At 37.2% G+C, this 19813-nt stretch overlaps 4 long non-coding RNA genes across 4 annotated transcripts; 1 reads left to right on the top strand and 3 right to left on the bottom strand.

The window, feature by feature from the left end:
• Positions 1-605: 605 nt before the first annotated feature.
• On the bottom strand, positions 606-2308 carry LOC132106172 (uncharacterized). Its single transcript, XR_009424040.1, has 2 exons — positions 2111-2308; positions 606-833 (listed from the first exon to the last, which is right to left on the bottom strand). It is a non-coding gene; the product is annotated as an uncharacterized LOC132106172 (long non-coding RNA).
• A 1768-nt stretch (positions 2309-4076) lies between these two features.
• Positions 4077-6508, bottom strand: LOC132106201 (uncharacterized). The gene is made up of 4 exons (XR_009424072.1): positions 6449-6508; positions 6300-6353; positions 6054-6098; positions 4077-4135 (listed from the first exon to the last, which is right to left on the bottom strand). It is a non-coding gene; the product is annotated as an uncharacterized LOC132106201 (long non-coding RNA).
• Positions 6509-9340: 2832 nt separating this feature from the next.
• LOC132106186 (uncharacterized) lies at positions 9341-16156 on the bottom strand. Its single transcript, XR_009424057.1, has 5 exons — positions 15772-16156; positions 14949-14970; positions 14741-14800; positions 11891-11959; positions 9341-9533 (listed from the first exon to the last, which is right to left on the bottom strand). It is a non-coding gene; the product is annotated as an uncharacterized LOC132106186 (long non-coding RNA).
• LOC132106180 (uncharacterized) lies at positions 12610-19679 on the top strand. The gene is made up of 3 exons (XR_009424050.1): positions 12610-14102; positions 19105-19266; positions 19429-19679. It is a non-coding gene; the product is annotated as an uncharacterized LOC132106180 (long non-coding RNA).
• The last annotated feature ends 134 nt before the right edge of the window (positions 19680-19813 follow it).

Below are 19813 nucleotides of genomic sequence, written 5' to 3'. Positions count from 1 at the left end.
TAGGCTATATATATAGTTTTTTGATGACTCCCCTCATCCCCATTGTAAAAAGAAAAAAAAAACAATGTCTGTTGTAACAGTGCGTAAATCAGACCTTTCTGTAACGCTAACGCTAATGAGCTTAAACATATTTTTTGTACACAGTGCCGCAAACTGTCAATCACTCCTGTACACGTGCGTCACTGTCCTCCTCGCAGCTGCAGCAACTTGTGCTCTCTTCATCAAGCTTTAAAACAGAAGGGTCGTATTGTCTTTGTGCATATAGATTAATTAGATAAATTAATATCTAAATATATATATACCCAGATAGCACAGGTACGTCGCGGGGACGTCTGTGCGATGTATGCGTTTGCATCTGGGAGACGTCGGGACCTCCGGTAGACGTATTACAGACGTTTAATATTTGAATGTTACGTCTATTAGACATCTAATTTACATAGCATAGACGTCGTTCTTAATTGTAAGATTTTATACGTTCCTTCATATTTACTGTTATTGATCACAGCTTTAGTTACACTGATTATGCATGCGTCTTCACAAATGTGAAAAGTATGATAACTAAACCCAAGTATTTTCCACTCAAAATGAAAGAACACAACATGCTGTTGAATGATTTGTATCCTTTTATTAACGGTGAATGAAAATAAGCAGTCGTTTATGTTATTATTATTATTATTATTATTATTTTAATCCTGAACCAAACAAACAAACAACAAAAAAGCAAGTTGACTAACAAGGCATTCTCCCTGGGGCCAAGCGGAGATAATCCTTAATGTGTTTTTCAGCCTCTGCTTCAGTTGACGACGGAAGCACGGGATTCTTCATAGCTGCTCCTGCATGTTAAAAGGCAAAACTTAAATAAGTTTAACAAATAAAACTTTTTTCACTTATTGTTTAATTAAATCCTCAAAATATGTTTTTTTTTTAACTGGTCTTCTTTTGAATTTAGACATTGATAAGCAAAGTATAAAAAAATATTGCAACATTCGTCCTTCCCTATCAGTATCACTTAAATTATTCATTATTCAATTAGTCATGTAAGATAAATGCATGCCGATCCAAACAAATCCATTTAAGGATTATGCATTAACTGCGCAAAATAATGTAAAATAAGACATTTATTTCGTCTTATGTCCGTTTAATTGTTCATATGATCCAGAGTCGAGTTACTAGCTGAGAATGATTAGCCTGCCTTAATAAAATCTAATTAATATAGATAATTGATGTGCAGTTAATGCTTGTCTACTGTTTTTAATGTCCCTCAGCGTGACGTAATATAACATACAAGTAGGAAGTTTAATGTCTGTGCTTTCTATTTGATTGGTCACTGTTCATTTCCAGTGGTGCTGAAATTCTGCTTCAGTCATAAAAACTTTAAACTGCTATCGGTTTCAGGTTCTTTTAGAGTGACTCCCAGATTAGTGGAGACACAGCCTGAGTTGAATATTAATAATTTTGTATTAAGTCTACTTCGAAAACTGGTTAATGGTTAAAGTTTTTGAAGTCGACTCCTCATTAGTACTGCGCATGGAAGTGATCGCCGCGGGAAAACTGAGGTACGTAGCTTGATTCATTGTCATTAATATGTGTGGTGTATGTTTGATTTTATATAAAGTAAATTAAACAGATAAGTATTAGCTTAATATTGACGAATAGGTGTTTCTGTGGTTTAGTCAAGTGGCGGTAACAGCTGATTTTGTGGTTCATCAACAGTTCTTCGTCGCTTAGCCTAACTGTTAATCGTAAAACAAAAGTTAACATTTCTAAAACATTCTTGTGAGTATGAAACCGCGTTTTACACTGTTAAAACGGCATGTATCTGCTGGTAGGCACATGCATAATATATATTATGTTATGTAGGCCTAATAATCTGTATGAAAAGCTCACGAGGGGTAATCGTGCTTTAACGAACAACTTATGATTTTAATAATGCATTGATGCATGCATTGATTCATGCTGAAATTAACATTAAGATTAATAAATTATGTAGAAGTATTGTTAATTCTTAGTTCATGTTAACTAATGTAGTTAACTAATGTTAACTAATGAACCTTAATTTAAAGTGTTCCCTGTACACTGTACATTGGAAAACATTTTGGACGTAACTTACCTATTAGGAGTGCTCCTATGTTTGTTTTCCTGATCCCTCGCTTTTCTCCCCTACCACACCAGTTCAGCTGTTTGGCTACAGGACCAAACACCTTGGAGCATATTCTCCATATGGTTTTCTTCAGTGTGTGTCCTCCACTGATGGATAACCTGTTCACCTTAAAAATAAAAACACATTTCAAAACATTATAGACAATGCCCAAACATTATGGTCCTGTTTCACAGCTGAGTAGTTACTCACAAATTGTAATCTGTTACTGATTCCAAATTACATGAGAAAATTGTAGTTAGCAATGAATCCATTACATTACACATTTTAAATAATGTAATCAGATGAGTTTGGTCAAAAGTAATCTAAAAGTAGTCTATCAAATTTAAATACGATAATCAAAGTACCATATGACATAAAAATACAAAGAGTAAGTAAATATATTTTAATTGTTGTTATTTAAAGCATGAAGTGCATTAAATAATATATTATGTCATGTTTTCTCAAACTGGTGTTTGTGAATGAACTGTAGGAGGCTTGTGAGTTTAATTAATGAAAAGCTAATAATTATTTAAATCACAAAAAGATTTTAAATTAAAATAAAGCATTTTAAAATCAATAAAAAAAATTAAAACGTTTAATTTGTTTACCTGCATGTCATGTGACCATAACCAGTGTCGCAGAACCAATGAACATAGAAATGTGACACTTAATTATTAAAAAATATATATTTTAAAATCTCATGAATACTTTTAAGTAAATATATTAGGTGATCAGATGACAAAAAAAAAAGTTTGTGAATTTGTGCATTTTAATGCGTTTAAAAGACTAAAGCCATCCCAAGACATAGAAATACATGGTTAAACAACCTACAGATAAAAATCAATGTGTTGATGCTGATGCTATGTTCTTAAACATTAAATTATTTGAAATCCAGTGATCAAACGCTGCCCCCTGACTAACGACGGGTCTCTGTGTGAGTATCCACAAAACCTGAAGACTTTCTGAATGTATATAAGCAGCCTTCTATTATAGAAAGGAAAATTTAAAAGATTAAAAAGAGAAATTGGGGGGAGGGGGGGTTAAATTCAGAATAATCTATTGCTATATTGTAAATAATATTTAATCATGTAATCCATAAAAAGTTACTGTAGTCTGATTATGAGTTTTATATAATGCAATTTAATATAATTACAAGTTATTTACTATAATCTGTTTACGTAATCCAGATTACATGTAATCAGTTACTACTGAGCACAGAACAGAGATTAGTTTAAATCAGGACTACAGGTCCTAGTTTTGCTTTTATAAAAATGCTGCATGTGTGCATCTTGAGATGAAACAATGGCACTGACATATTGTAAGGAATGTCATTGCAAGTTATTTTGAGTTAAGACAGCTCACACATGCATTTCAGTCTGGGACTAGCCTTAAGCCTGGTCTGTGAAAAGTCAGATGATTCATCTTCATGTCCAGTTCATTAAGTGCCTCCAGAATTGTCCTCTCAACAGCTGCAACGCAGTAGGTTTATCTGGGAGAGTATTTTAATTAAACTATAAGATGTATAATTTTACAAATTTAGCACTTCAATTTAACGTACGTGTACATTGATTAGTGATGCAGCTCCATCGTCTCACACCAGAAGCACCTGCAAGCACATATAAAGCTCTTAAATGTGATTAAACTAACACATCATGAAAAATTGAGTTTCTGAAGATATGGCTACATGCTTAAAGCCTTAGGCTGATGATACACATACTTTTTGGGCAACGATGCTGTCAACAGGCAAAAGGAAAAAAATTACAAATGACTTACTATTTGTTCTTGGCTGGTGGGTACTTGAGGATCTCTGTTCAGAGATTGTGTTCTCCGATGGATTGTACAGAAAATGTAATGTTAATAAACCTAGTGTTATTAATTTGCAGTGTATGTGTTTACTGCATGTGTTTATGAATGTTCTTTTACCTTGAAAGTTAGATGGGTGTTCACCCCAAGCATCCTCTTGCTCATTTTCATTGGACAAGCTCACTGGAACAGCTGGAGTTAAGAAAGGTGAAATTGGTAAGTTGTATTTGCTACAATGACAATGCATGACACTGATACAATATGGGCTAGATTTACTATCAGCTTGCACCAGCCAAACCTTCTTTTGGTGTTAAAATAGTACTGTCAGGATTTACTAAAGAGGCGCAGTAAAGAATTAGTGCTGAAAAGATGTGGACAGTTGTTTTTGCGTTTAACCTTGAATATGCATTTGTAGTAGTTTTCCTTTGAGACACAAAATTTATGGGAGGTGAGTATTAAAATGAATCACGCAATGATTTAATAACATTTGTGCTCTTCAAATTATTTGTATTTGATACATTTTTAATACCCAAAAAAGGCATGTCTTAAAGCAGGCGGTAATTTGCGCTGCACTTGGTAGATTGCACTGGTTATTGTGGGAATGATCTGGCTTCGTCTGTTCTTTAAAGTTTGCATTGTCAGTAAATCACACGCATAATTTTCCCTCCCATCGGCACATTTATGGAATTGCGCTCTAATGCTAATTTGGTCTGTTTAGTAAATCTGGCTCAAGGGCTCCTAAAGGGGTCATATAATGTGATTTCTATTTTTCCTTTTCTTCAGTGTGTTATGTAGGTATTTGTACATGTATAAGATCTACAGAGTTACAAAGCTTAAAATCTCCCACTAAAGGATTTATTCTATCTAAAAGATAAGGCTGATCCAGACCATGGTAAGCGGCTCATTCAAACACGCCCCCACACATCTACGTCAAGATATGGAAATATTTGCGTAATGTTCACTCAAAAAAAAGGTGTGGTTTCAGGAACCGCAGTTAGTGTTAAAGCAGTCATGTCAGGGAGACGCTTCGTGTTTCTAGGCAAAAGCAAAAGCACTTTATGTGGCCTTCCGAAAGTAGATGCAATGAGGATTCATTGTTAAGATTTATTTACAACAGAACAACCCAAATGTTCAAATTTGTACAACACATTTAATGGATGACAGTTTTGTGAACCTAGGACAGTACAAGGCTGGCTGTGCACAAAGGCTATTTCAAAAAAAAAAAAAAAAAAGAAGTAAATTCCGACTTTGCTATGACAATCTTTGCAACGATTGTATTGTAAAATGCGCTACACAAATAAACTTGAATTGAATCTGGTGCTTATTCTGAATCGCTACTTTAAGTATGTTTTCTTAATAGTTTAAGTGTTTGCTATTGACTGTTCAAATGCAGAGTTTGCTGCGCAACGTGTTGTGTGATTACGTGTGTGTGTGTGAGGGTAACATCACAGCAGAGTAAACAGACTGTCAGAAATCATAGCACATAAGCTGTCTTAACCGTGGCTTGTGTACTGCATCATCACTGTGTCTGTCACGCGACTCTGTTCCCCTTTCGGGCTTGAACTGATGGTAAAACTAATGACATTATTAACAGTCTTGATATTTACTTTGAAAGATGAAGCTCGCGATTATGGAAAGGGGCGTTGCATTTCCGACGAGTGCTTGCGGTGTTCAGCCAATAACAATGCATTGGGTCAGTTGGCCAATCAGAGCAGCCTGTGCTTGTCGGAAGGAGGGACTTTGTTAAAAATGACGTTTTTGAGAGAGGCGGGACATAGAGGACCTACAATGTACAGTATTTGAAAAATGTTTTTTGAATATTAAAGCATGTCAACATATTCTGTTACACCAAATATACAAAATAATGGTCTTTAAAATAGCATATGACCCCTTTTAGTGATACCCTAGTAATGACTGAAATTCACAGTTTTTTTTTTTGCATTCTTCCTTGTTGTGTGGTTGATGGTCTTTAGTCTTGAGAGAGTCTTAAGGTAGAGAATTTGTTCTCTAATTAGAAAAAGTGAAAAAAATTGTATTAGGTTGTGTTAGGCCATGACTCATTTGCAATTGTGTTTTTGATTTCCTTTATATACTAATTAATGTTTTTTACCTTGAGTGATAGATGGGTGTTCTTCCCAAGTTTCCAGCTGGCAGTCTGCATGAGAGAAGCTCTCTGTTAAATGAGCTTAATTGACATTACAAAAGGTACTCATTCTGCTGCTGCTGAATTGTGCTCTCTATTTCTTTGTATTTTAGCTTATTTAGCTTTACATTTTTGCTTTAAACAAGCACATTTTCTATAGTTCACCTAGATGAAATCCTACAGTACTTACCAAAAGTGAGTCATACAACTTACGCTGTGTTCTTTCTTGCTTGGAACTTGAAGGTCTCAGCAAAGAAAATGCATTCTCTGATGGATTGTACATAACATGCTGAATTACCTTATGTGTGTACAGTAATTGTCCTTTTTGTTTTCTTTTACCAAATACTAATTGTTTTTTTTACCTTGAATGTCAGGTGAGTGTTCACCCCAAGCATCTTGTGGCTCATCTGCCTGGGAGAAGCTTATGGGAACATCTGGAGCTGAGAATGATGGAACTGGTAAATTTAAATAATTTTACATGACACATTCATTTTAATGGCTGGTTTTTATTCATTAAAGTGTATAGCAACTTCTGACATCAGGCAGAATAAGCACATGACTAAACATCTACAGTGTGTGCATAATTTTTATGCATGTATATATCTGATAAAAAAAAAATCCAAGTATTTTGCCAATTACAAACCATAATAACCCATAACCACAAGCTGAAGTGTCATAAATGAAGACTGATTTAAAAAAAAAAAAGTTTTATGGATGGGTTTCATGGATAGGATAAAGATAGGTTAAGAGTGACTCTTGAGGTATCACCACCAGTTCAAGTAAGCCTCAATTTTGCAATTGCTATAGTGTTGCATCTTTCTCCTGGGCATTTAAAGGGGTCATATGACATTGCTAAAAAGAACATTGTTGCATAATTGGTGCAATGCAATGTGTTTATGTGGTTTACATTTTTCACATAATGTACATTATTGTTGTTCCTCGCTGCACACATCTGTATATTTGGGATGAACTACAACTTAACCACTGATTTCTAGTCATGTCCTCTTTTGGAAGGCCAAACAAATTAGTTTTGTTTTCAAAACAAAACACACAGTGACTCCACAACATGGTAGCGACGGCAAGAGTGAGCATGAAAGTTATGTCTTCTTTATTTGCGTGAACATTTGGGCGGCGTTATGCAAATCTTCTCACATACAGTCGTGGCCAAAAGGTTTCACGACATACAGTCGTGGTTTCAGTTGTTTCTGTGATGTACTGGAATATAATTACAAGCACTTCATAAGTTTCAAAGGCTTTTATCGACAATTACATGACATTTATGCAAAGAGTCAGTATTTGCAGTGTTGGGCCTTCTTTTTCAGGACCTCTGCAATTCAACTGGACATGCTCTCAATCAACTTCTGGGCGAATCCTGACTGATAGCAACCCATTCTTTCATAATCACTTCTTGGAGTTTGTCAGAATTAGTGGGTTTTTGTTTGTCCACCCACCTCTTGAGGATTGACCACAAGTTCTCAATGGGATTAAGATCTGGGGAGTTTCCAGGCCATGGACCCAAAATTTCAACATTCTGGTCCCCGAGCCACTTAGTTATCACTTTTGCCTTATGGCACGGTGCTCCATCGTGCTGGAAAATGCATTGTTCTTAACCAAACTGTTGTTGGATTGTTGGAAGAAGTTGCTGTTGGTGGGTGTTTTGGTACCATTCTTTATTCATGGCTGTGTTTCTGGCAGAATTGTGAGTGAGCCCACTCCCTTGGATGAGAAGCAACCCCACACATGAATGGTGTCAGGATGCTTTACTGTTGGCATGACACAGGACTGATGGTAGCGCTCACCTTTTCTTCTCCGGACAAGCCTTTTTCCAGATGCCCCAAACAATCGGAAAGGGGCTTCATCGGAGAATATGTCTTTGCCCCAGTCCTCAGCAGTCCATTCAATTTACTTTCTGCAGAAGATCAATCTGTCCCTGATGTTTTTTTTGGAGAGAAGTGGCTTCTTTGCTGCCCTTCTTGACACCAGGCCATCTTCCAAAAGTCTTCGCCTCACTGTGCGTGCAGATGCGCATTCCTGAGCAAGCTCTGCACTGGTGGCACTCCGATCCCGCAGCTGAATCCTCTTTAGGAGATGATCCTGGCGCTTGCTGGACTTTCTCGGACGCCCTGAAGCCTTCTTTACAAGAATTGAACCTCTTTCCTTGAAGTTCTTGATGATCCTATAAATTGTTGAAGAAATGTCCGGATTAACGTTGGTGGAATAAAATAATTTTTGTATAGACTTTGTTAAATAGGGGTGCACGTTATATATCGGCCGATGATTAATGCAAATCTCTTCAGTAAAGCCGGTTCTCTAATCAGCGGTAAATTCCATCAGGTGCGTGATTTCACATAGAGCAGCTGTAACTACACAGAGCCATGGTTCACAGACAAGCTGCACAAATCCACATTCATTATATGCTAGGATTTGCTCAGCTTGTCTGTGATCAACGGCTCTGTGTAGTAACAGCTGCTCTATGTGAAATCACGCACCTGATGGAATTAGAATATTTATCTTTTTTTTCTACCGAAGTATGTTTGTTCACGTTTGTTTCTTTGTGTGTGCTGTTTCGCTTATAGTTTTGATTTCTCCACGAGCCTCAACTTATGTGACCTTAACCAGAGTTTACACTGAAAGTAATACAATCAGAGTCATTCTCGCCAAAGTTTCCGTGCTGCCCTAGTTATTGTTTATTAAAATTTTAATGAGGTTAATTGTCCTGTCGGTCAAGTACAATTCTTTCACTTGCCCCTTCACAAAATCCACTTGTCCCGGAGAAGCTGAAAAGCGTAAATGTCGAGCCCTGCATTAGAAACTGTACATAGCTGGTTCCTAATTGTGAGTGAAAAGGTAGGGCTGAATTCAAGATTATAAGTAAATAACTTAAATTTATCTATGTTACTCACATAAACTTTGTATAGTTTCAGAAGACTGAATATTACTGTTTGTTAAAATTACTTTTCAATGTATCTTTTTAAAGTGAAATGTATTTTTACAACTTACTTGTGAATTCTTTTTATAGAATTTTCAGATTCTGAGATGTCAGAAGTGTAGCATGCCCTTTTCCATTTTTTGGAAATCTTGTCAAATGATGCTGAAATTATCAAAGTATGTGAACTTAATTCATGAAAACATTAAGCTGTGGAATGCCATGTATTAGTGATTTTGTCATCTGTTTTAATAATGTTTATTTAAAGTGTATTTTAACTTGCTTACCCGACTCATGTAGAATTCTGGCCTGATGGTTGGTCCAACCCTTATCTGGCTGTGGTGCCTCCATCAACCTGACGCTCTTTAGTAACCGGTCCAAGTCTTTGTATGGAGGCCACCATGAGTGGCCATCTGAGTACCAGGAATTTGCTACAGGACCGGTACTCCCTTCACCGACGAACTCCACTATCAGGTACATGTTCTTTTTGTTGTTGTTTTGTTTATTTTAGCTGGAACAACCTAAAGCCCCATAAAGTGTAACGATTCTTATTACATTTCAGTTGTTCATATGCATGATTCAGTTACCCAAAATAAAAGTAGCAAGTCCAAAAAAAAAAAAATTTGTGTGTGTAAAAGAGGGACTGAAACAAAATTACGGTCATAAGGAACTAAGAAAGCTTTCGCCTCAATGTTCTCAAACTTGCAGAAATGTGTTGGTCCTGAGATGCCATCAACTAGATGAATACCAAGTTCTGAGGATGGAAGGGGATAATCAAAAATGTCATCCCTCGCTGAAATTATATTTTGCAGCTTTGCAACTTTCCCATCAATGTAAACAAAACTGTTGGCCTGGTCCAGTTTAAGAGTGTAAGAGCATGTTTTTATTTCTTTGTACTGTGAAGATCCATGAAAACATTCAGGTAGAGGGCCAGCCGTGTGTTGTTTTCTGAGCAGTGGTGGGTTGTTTTTCTCCTTGTTTTTGCTGCAGCTTTGCATTTCTGAGAACTTTCTCACAATTTGACTCAGTGGACATGTAGGTTTCCGCAGGAGTCTCTTCAGCTTGTTAAGGTGATCCTCATACTGGAAAGCACTGAAGTTGTCGAAGACACCATGGTGTTTTGCATCTTCTGCAAGATGTACAAGACAGTGGACGTTGTAGGACAGGAATTTGGGAACGTATAGCTGTCCAAAGTGTGTGACAAAAAGTCACAGAATAATCATTGGCATATTCGATGTGATCACCAATTAGGCTGTTATTGCACAAGATGAAGATTCCCACAAAAAACAGCAGGAAGTTTTTGTACACCTCCGTGCTGAGTAGGTCTTTCAGCATAACAGGGCCTGTGTACAATAAAAACTGTCTAAACTCGGTCGCCTTCCATAGATCTATTTCCCTCACTGCCCTTGGTTTGCGCGCAAATTCCATAGGCACATTTTTTTTTGGCACCAACCAAACTTTCTGTCAGCACAGTGGCTTGAAATCCTGACAGCCTGCAAGTTAGAGGACCCAGTCGAAGCCACAAGTGGAGAAGCCGCCTCATGACACCAAGGCACACAAGGTGCATGTAATCAAGGGGGAATCCAGAGACCATATATCCAAGGATGTTTCTTCTAATGGTGAGATGCCATGGTGGTGATCTGGATCAGTCTTATTTCTGAAGTTGTCATTATTTCTAAGAGGCATGTCATTTCTAGGGAATGTCATCCTGTTCTCCAGGTGCACACCATCCTGAATGCACTTTTCGCATCCATGGTAGCCTGCATGGCCCTTCACTTTTTTCAGAAATGCACGTGCAGGTGCGTCGCAAATCATTGAGGTAAGCTGTAAAGTTAACTTGAGTCCTTCAAATTCAAAACCATGACTTAAGTCTTTTATTTCACAGATGAAGTCCTCAAGATACTCATCCAGTGAGCTTGGTTTACTATCACCACAAAATAAACCTATTTTCACAGGTTCCTCCTGCACCAAATGTTGCACAGTTACAAGAATGGGCCAGAATTGAGTTGCTGAACTCTTGTAAAGAGGCAGACCATCGATGCTCACCTGGAGCTTCAAATTGCTCACATTCCGCAAAATGTCCATGTTGTTGTAGAGTACACCTGAAATGGATTCCAGTAGACCAAAATGATAGTACTGGCCACCAGCCTTGTTGGACTTCAGTTCTATTTGAACGCACTGTTCCTAATAGTGTCCTGGCATCTTTTGGCAGATTCAGATCATGCTTGCGGAGGATATTAAGTAATGAATTTAGTGCCACATGTGTTATTTGATGTTCTGTTGCCCAGGTTGCCAAGTCATCATTAAGGGAATTTGGATGCAGTTCAGAATCTGTGTCTGAGTCTGTGTCAGATTCACTGCTATGTGAAGCACTTGCCATGGTGACACATTCAGGCTCATCAATATGGGAAAAACCGTCCATAAAGTCATTGTTGTCATCAGCGATGCTGCTTTTGTCACTGTTCATGCCACCATACTGTTCCATGATGATGGTAGTGATGCTTCCATTGACTGGAGTTGTTTGTCCACCTTAGCCTTGGCTTTTCTTCGCAATGTCCAGTAAGATGGTTTTTTGCAATCCATGGTACTGTGATATTAACACACACAGAAAATGCAGTGCACTAACCTGATAAGCCAAATGCAGTGGCTCTCAACTCAAGTTTTGGAAGACACTTGCATTGCACATTTTGGATGTCTTTTACATGTGGTTTAAATCATCATATAATAGAATCCCCTTAACCCAACAGAGCATGCTAGATGAGACGGACATCCAGAATGTGTAGTGTTATAGGTCCCCAAGATTGGAATTCAGAACCAATGTTTAATATGCATGACAATGCGTAATGTCTAATAATTCTGTCACAATAAATACACATACCTTGGTTTTGATCAAGTGTGAACTGTGGATATAGTTGTTGAGCGAGTGTGGTTGACTGTAGAGAACTTTCTGTAATTGGGGAAGCAATATAACAGGTAATGTCAGTTTTGTCGTTGTGTTTAAAGTATTGGATCTAAATGTTTGCCTAGAAATAGCATGCAAAAGCTTAATAAATATGTTTGGTCACTTATTTTAGATAGTTTATCCATTTAATTCAACTAGTTGAAAATTTTTCTCTAATTCCAACCAGATGATAATTGTTAGATGAGGGTTGGAACTAAACATAAGAATGGCTAAAATGTCAATATTGAATGTAAAAATATAAATTTGATCTGCCCAAAATTTAATGACATGAGTAGGGATATACGGGTATCAGATTTTCATGTTGCGATTAATTACTAATGCTTTATCACGGTATACGGTATTATCACAATATTGAAATTTAGTATTAAAAAATGGTTATAATGCAGTATAACAGGTTTAATAACTTTTTTCGTAAAAAAAAAAAAAACTGAGTATTTAAATAAAAATACAATAAAGCAATACAGAAAAATATAAAAAGTTAAGGTTTTACACAGATTAAAGTGCAAAAGAACTATAAAGACCAATAGTTATTACGGTTGCACTTTTTTAACAGCACGTGTACTAACACGTACTTATAGTGTACTTACAGTGTATTTATCTAAGAAAGTTCTGGTAATACAAGGTAACTACATGGGTAGTACCTAGTTATTACATAGTTATTGTAATTACTATAATAAGTACATAGTATTTACATGAGGAACAGGACTGTAAAATAAAGTGCTACCGGTATTACTTTACAATAAGACCTCATTAGTTAACCTTAGTTACTGCATTAACATTCACAATAAACAATAGCTACATTTGCTACAGAAGTTATTAATCTTTGTTAAAAAGTACAAGTCTTAGTTCATGTTAGCTCATTAAATAACACAGTTGCAACTTTAGATTTTAACACTGTGTTGTTAAATATTGGAATACCTAAGATCGATGAATGTTCAGAAGAAATTTTCATTGGCAGTTTGTTAACTAATGAAGCCCTAATGTAAAGTGTAAACAAACAACAAAGAATCAAAACACTTTCAAACAATATCTAGGGCATGTTGCAGTCCAGATTAAAATGTAAAAAAAAAAAGTTTTTTAAATGAATAGCCTATTAAGTCTAAATATTTAAGTATTTGGTGCTGTGATGAGCACCACAGCGAATACACAAATATAAATAGTTATTGAAATCTACTTAAATACGTTTTTTGAAAATAGTGCAGCTGCTTTATTTTGGGGGTTTCCAGGGTAAGGGCTGCATTTTCTGCAGTTTAGCGCCCTCTGCTGTCAGAATGAATGTGCTTTCATTCAGCGCATCTCTCGAGTGTTCCTCATGTGCTTCTCATGTGTGCTTGTTTACATCAGAGCACACACATACAGTGGTGTTGTGCATTTTGACCAGTTGATGGGAAAAGTATTCTTAAAATGCATCCCAAATTCTGAATAATTTGTAATATAATTATTCACAGTATTTAGAAGTGCCCATGATAACAATATTGTGCATATTCATTACCGTGATTTATCGCATTACCGAATACTGGCACATGTCTAGTCATGAGACAGTGAGTGTCATCCGAACAAATTTTTAAAGATATTTTTTTAAGATTGACCCAGAATAATAGTAAATAATCTTTTATAGTTATGTATATACAAAATTGTTTCTGCTACCAAGATATGATGGTTTAAGTGGTGGAGTTTGAATCCAGTGGTGCCTTGTTCATTTGTTTTTCTTTAATCATCCAAAGGACTTAGTGAACAATAAATAGAAACAGGATAAAAACTACTTTAAAACAATTAAAAAATATTTGTAAAAAAAATTCTAGCTATAATATAATTGTTTCATTGACTAAAAAAATAAAGGAGGGGCCGTTTCTGTCCATGAATGTTCTTTCTCCATCTTTTGCCTAAACTGACTCTAAAAAGAAGATTATGGGAAAAGCAGATCTCATTAATATTCATTAACTCATTAGCATACCTCCTTAGTTAAAATATTATTTAAAATACCAGTAATTCTATTTTCACTAGTTGCATGGGCAATTCCTGATATCAATTTCAATGCAACTGTAATGTTCCCCGGTCCAGAAACGTAGTAAGGACATCAATAAAACAGACCATGTGACATCAGTGGCTCAACTTCAGTTTTATGAAGGTACGAGAATACTTTTTGAGCACAAAGATAACAAAAATAACAATTTATTTAAACTGCTATTCTTCCCGAGTTACGTCTTCTGCCATTTTGGAGAGTACCCAGGAGCGTAATCGATGTAATCAGCACATGAACATGCATAATTAGCATTCGTGTCAGTGTATGTAAGAATTGTTGAATACATTGTTATTTTTGTTTTCTTTGCACTCAAAAAGTATTCTCGTAGCTTTGCAAAACTGAAGTTGAGCCACTGATGCCACATGGACTGTTTTACCCATGTCCTTACTGCGTTTCTGGACCTGCATTACAGTTGAGTTGTTGTCTACGGTAGGGTCAGAGAGCTGTCAGATTTCATCGAAAAATCTTAATTTGTGTTTCGAAAATAGAAATGACGTGGAGGGTGAGTAATTAATGACAGATTTAAAATTTTTGGGTGAACTATTCCTTTAAAAATGTGAATTCCTGATATCAAAAATCAATTGTTATGATGAAACTGGCAAATCAGAGATGCAGGATGCTACTATTTATGTATGTAAGAATCTCTTTAATGTCTTTATTAAGACATTACTAACATGCTGCATGATGTTGTTGTAATTGATCTAAAGCCAAATACTGAGTGGTCATTTAAAATATATACTTACAAAGTCAAAGACGTTCTCAAGATGTGGCTCTTAAAAGAGCCGTTGTGGTGTATGTAGCTGCTGTAGACAAACAAAAAAAAAAGAGAAAAAGAAGAACGCATACGAGTGAGATATGTCTGTACACATTAAAATGTTTTCACTTTCATCAGTGATTATTGATTAAACGTGATAAATCTGGCAAATAAGAAATGCCGTTGACTCCACTTACAACAATAAGACGGCAATCAACACTGAAAAAGAGAGAGAAGATAATTAATTTCACTGTAGTCTATTAAATCCCATGTATAATATTATTTGATAAAGCATGATAAGAAGAAGAAATCAGAGCAATGTTTCCGATGAGACCTTACAGCCCACTAACAAATAAGTAAAAATGCATTTTCATTCTTGAGAATCACCGATTTCTATAAAGGTGTCAAGGCTTATGAGCTCTCTCTCTCTCTCTTATCTCTCTCTCTCTCTCTCTCTCTAAGTGCACACGCCAGCGTGTTAGAGAGAGGGTTTACGCGCTCGCAGTTAAACTTGACAACGCACTACTTTCCATACAATTGTGAATAATGAATTTATAATGGATATTATTAAGAATAATTGTATGATTGGTCTCTTTTAAAGTAACGTTAACATGACATAACTCTAAAATGAAAGAGCGTCTCTCAAACGGAGCGGATTGGTTCTATCAGCAATGACGTCACACGGATGTAACAGCATTTTGGTGTTTAACGGCGCTGATGAGCGGACTGTAACGATATATTAAATCGTCTTTGTGAAATGTGATAAATTTAACGGAAAAGAAAAATTTCTAAAAGTCCAATTTTTATAACAATTTAACTGGTTTCATGAGTGAAAACGCCTGCTATTTATTTTAGTAGTATAACCCTCAGAAAAACGAACTGTTGCCTCAGATGGATTGTTATTATAATTACAATTTATTACTTTCTTTCTTCATAGTTTTAAATGTCATTTACTTTTGTTGTCGGTCCATACTTTTAAAAAGTCATTTAACTAAATAGGTTAAGTAAAAAGTCATTTACCTCAGGAAAACGCACTGCTGGGGATGTCACTCAAAGTGGAGTCAGGCTGTGCGCGTGGTGGGCACAGACCCCGGCTTATATAAGCCCGCTGCCCGGTTTCGTGGGCTTGGCACGCGAGTAAGAATGAAAGTTTTAAGAAAAATAATTATTTTCATATTTTAAAAATTTTTTTAATGTACAATGATATAATGACACACTGCGTTAACTTTGCATTAAACATAATAATAATAATAATAATAATAAGTGTTTTCCTACTATATTTAAAGCAATGGTGTTACCAAAAATATAAGTCATATAATTTTTTGTTTTGTTTTACTTCTTTCTTTTCCTCCCAGTCTGAGAGTTCCTCTTTGTTAAATATAATTGGGCAACCCCATAGGTGGCGATGTACCAAGGGATGAAGAAGACGTCAGGGCAAGTTGTGGTGGAGTGATGGATGAGAGGTAAAGTATGAAAGGTGGAAATGTATAGTTTTATGATAGTATGTTTGTCATTGGTGGGATTGTTGAAAGATTTTTAAAAGTGAACTAATATTAAACAGTTTTACCCAACTGTAATGATACAGTTTTTGGGCAGCCGGCAGGAGTCCCCCGTTCCCTGCTCCTCCCCGTTCAGGCGGACGGCAGCAGGCTCCGGCTCCCTGGCGAACGGCGCCGACTCCTCCGCTCCCTCACGGATGGCAGCCGCCCCTCCAAATCGCGGGCAGCCGGCAGCGAGCTCGCCCGTCCCCGGCAACTCACTCCAGCCCACCGCCTCGAGCGTCCATGGCGGCACACTCTTCACCTGCTCGATGGCACCGCGGATTCACCACAGCGGCGAGGGATCTTCAGCAGCGCGTCCCTCCTTCTCCCGGGCTTCGGCACCACTGTAATGATAAAATCTTCCTAATCATCGGGAAGAAGGAGGCGGGAACCGGCGGACAATCAACTGGAACTTTAATAATTCAAAATAAACACAAAACAGCGCACCAGCCCCTCACAGACAACTGGTGTGCTCAAATAAAAACCAAAACACAACTGAAAGCCCAGGCCTGGTCCTCTCTCGTCCTTCACTGTCGTCGCTCCAGTTTTATATCCTTCCATCTCCTCCGTGGGCCTCGAGACCGGCGGGTCGAACAGGTGTAGTTCATCTCCAATCACTCCACCGGCCTCGCTCCCACGTCCCTCGGCCCCGCCCCACTCGTCACACCGACCATATGTTGAAGCAACACGTTTTGCAACCAACCGCGGTGCATGTTAAGTTAGCAACAAACAACATTTGATCCCAAATCAACTCCAATACACGTCACGTTAAACGCATAGCAAAATTTTAAAAATCAAAGAATATTATTTTATGTTCTATAATTGTTAGAAATGTAAATGTATGCAATACTATAAATCCATAAAATTCCAAACCCTTGTGACCTAAAGACATGCATGTGCAAATTATGCAGAAAGTTTTTCGCTCAGCCTTGTGCAATATAGAGAATAATCATAATAATAATGATATTTATTGCCTTTTGCTATGAAAGGGACATTTTCTTGAACATTTCTTAATGAAGACATTGAAGGGGTAATTTAAAAATAAAAACTAGCATCCTGCATCTCTGATTGCCAGATTCATCATAACACGCATAAATATAAACAAAAAGACTCAAGATATAGCTCTTAAAAAAAACCTGTGTGTGTGATAATGTCATATAGTTATAGTATATACAGTCGTGGCCAAAAGTTTTGAGAATTACATAAATATTAGTTTTCAAAAAGTTTGCTGCTAAACTGCTTTTAGATCTTTGTTTCAGTTGTTTCTGTGATGTACTGAAATATAATTACAAGCACTTCATACGTTTCAAAGGCTTTTATCGACAATTACATGACATTTATGCAAAGAGTCAGTATTTGCAGTGTTGGCCCTTCTTTTTCAGAACCTCTGCAATTCGACTGGGCATGCTCTCAATCAACTTCTGGGCCAAATCGTGACTGATAGCAACCCATTCTTTCATAATCACTTCTTGGAGTTTGTCAGAATTAGTGGGTTTTTGTTTGTCCACCCGCCTCTTGAGGATTGACCACAAGTTCTCAATGGGATTAAGATCTGGGGAGTTTCCAGGCCATGGACCCAAAATTTCAACATGCTGGTCACCGAGCCACTTAGTTGTCACTTTTGCCTTATGGCACGGTGCTCCATCGTGCTGGAAAATGCATTGTTCTTCACCAAACTGTTGTTGGATTGTTGGAAGAAGTTGCTGTTGGAGGGTGTTTTGGTACCATTCTTTATTCATGGCTGTGTTTTTGGGCAGAATTGTGAGTGAGCCCACTCCCTTGGATGAGAAGCAACCCCACACATGAATGGTGTCAGGATGCTTTACTGTTGGCATGACACAGGACTGATGGTAGCGCTCACCTTTTCTTCTCCGGACAAGCCTTTTTCCAGATGCTCCAAACAATCGGAAAGGGGCTTCATCTGAGAATATGACTTTGCCCCAGTCCTCAGCAGTCCATTCACTATGCTTTCTGCAGAAGATCAATCTGTCCCTGATGTTTTTTTTTTGGAGAGAAGTGGCTTCTTTGCTGCCCTTCTTGACACCAGGCCATCTTCCAAAAGTCTTGGCCTAACTGTGCGTGCAGATGCGCTCACACCTGCCTGCTGCCATTCCTGAGCAAGCTCTGCACTGGTGGCACTCCGATCCCACAGCTGAATCCTCTTTAGGAGACGATCCTGGCGCTTGCTGGACTTTCTTGGACGCCCTGAAGCCTTCTTTACAAGAATTGAACCTCTTTCCTTGAAGTTCTTGATGATCCTATAAATTGTTGATTTAGGTGCAATCTTAGTAGCCACAATATCCTTGCCTGTGAAGCCATTTTTATGCAACGCAATGATGGCTGCATGCGTTTCTTTGCAGGTCCCCATGGTTAACAATGGAAGAACAATGATTTCAAGCATCACCCTCCTTTTAACATGTCAAGTCTGCCATTCTAACCCAATCAGCCTGACATAATGATCTCCAGCCTTGTCCTCGTCAACATTCTCACCTGAGTTAACAAGACGATTACTGAAATGATCTCAGCAGGTCCTTTAATGACAGCAATGAAATGCAGTGGAAAGGTTTTTTTGGGATTAAGTTAATTTTCATGGCAAAGAAGGACTATGCAATTCATCTGATCACTCTTCATAACATTCTGGAGTATATGCAAATTGCTATTATAAAAACTTAAGCAGCAACTTTTCCAATTTCCAATATTTATGTAAATCTCAAAACTTTTGGCCACGACTGTAGTTAGTTCAAAATTGCTTTGATTTATAGGGATTTAATTTAGTGACTTTACCATTTGTTTTAATGATGTTTATTTACAGTGCAATCTATTCTGCTTACCCGACTCATGCAGACTTATGTCCTGATATTTGGCTGTAGTCCTTCCATTATCCACTCTTCTGCAACCGGTCTATTTATGGAGACCACCATGGTCTAATCTATACAGATCTAGTTGTCTCTTCTCCTCCAAACTCCTCTTTCAGGTATATTTTTTTTGTTGTTGTTTGTTGTTGTTGTTTTAACAACGTTGACTGTATTTTTGTATACCAAAACAACTAGGGGGTGTCGACAAACTTCCATTGAGTACCATTAGACCACTCAAGAAGAATTACCTCATATAGCCAAGATTTAATGTTGTAAAGCAGATTTTGAGCAGATCTCCTTCATTCTGCCGCCAGCTCACCAGAACCTCTGGGTGGACCAGCTGTGGATATTACAGGCCAAACTTTGGGTGAGGATCTTTCTCCCACTGTTCACCACCAAACCTCTTCCTATATGTAAACAGTTGTTTAGCACACTGTTGTCTATATTTGAATGGTTAATTTTTAGGCTGCAACCAATTATCTTAATCAAATAATGTTTTAGATTAATTTGATAAAATGCCACATTTTATTTTCTTTATATATTAAAAAGGCAAGTTATTCCACAACATTTCCAGTCTTCAGAGAATGCAACTTGAAGAACAAATATGTTTGGAATGTAGGATATGTGATACACCATGAAAAAAAAAAAAAACATAAATTATAAAAT

Source organism: Carassius carassius, chromosome 26, assembly GCF_963082965.1.
Source record: "Carassius carassius chromosome 26, fCarCar2.1, whole genome shotgun sequence".
NCBI classification, from domain to species: Eukaryota; Metazoa; Chordata; class Actinopteri; order Cypriniformes; family Cyprinidae; genus Carassius; species Carassius carassius.
The sequence above is the reverse complement of the archived record's forward strand: the minus strand, read 5'-3'. Positions and strand labels throughout refer to the sequence as shown.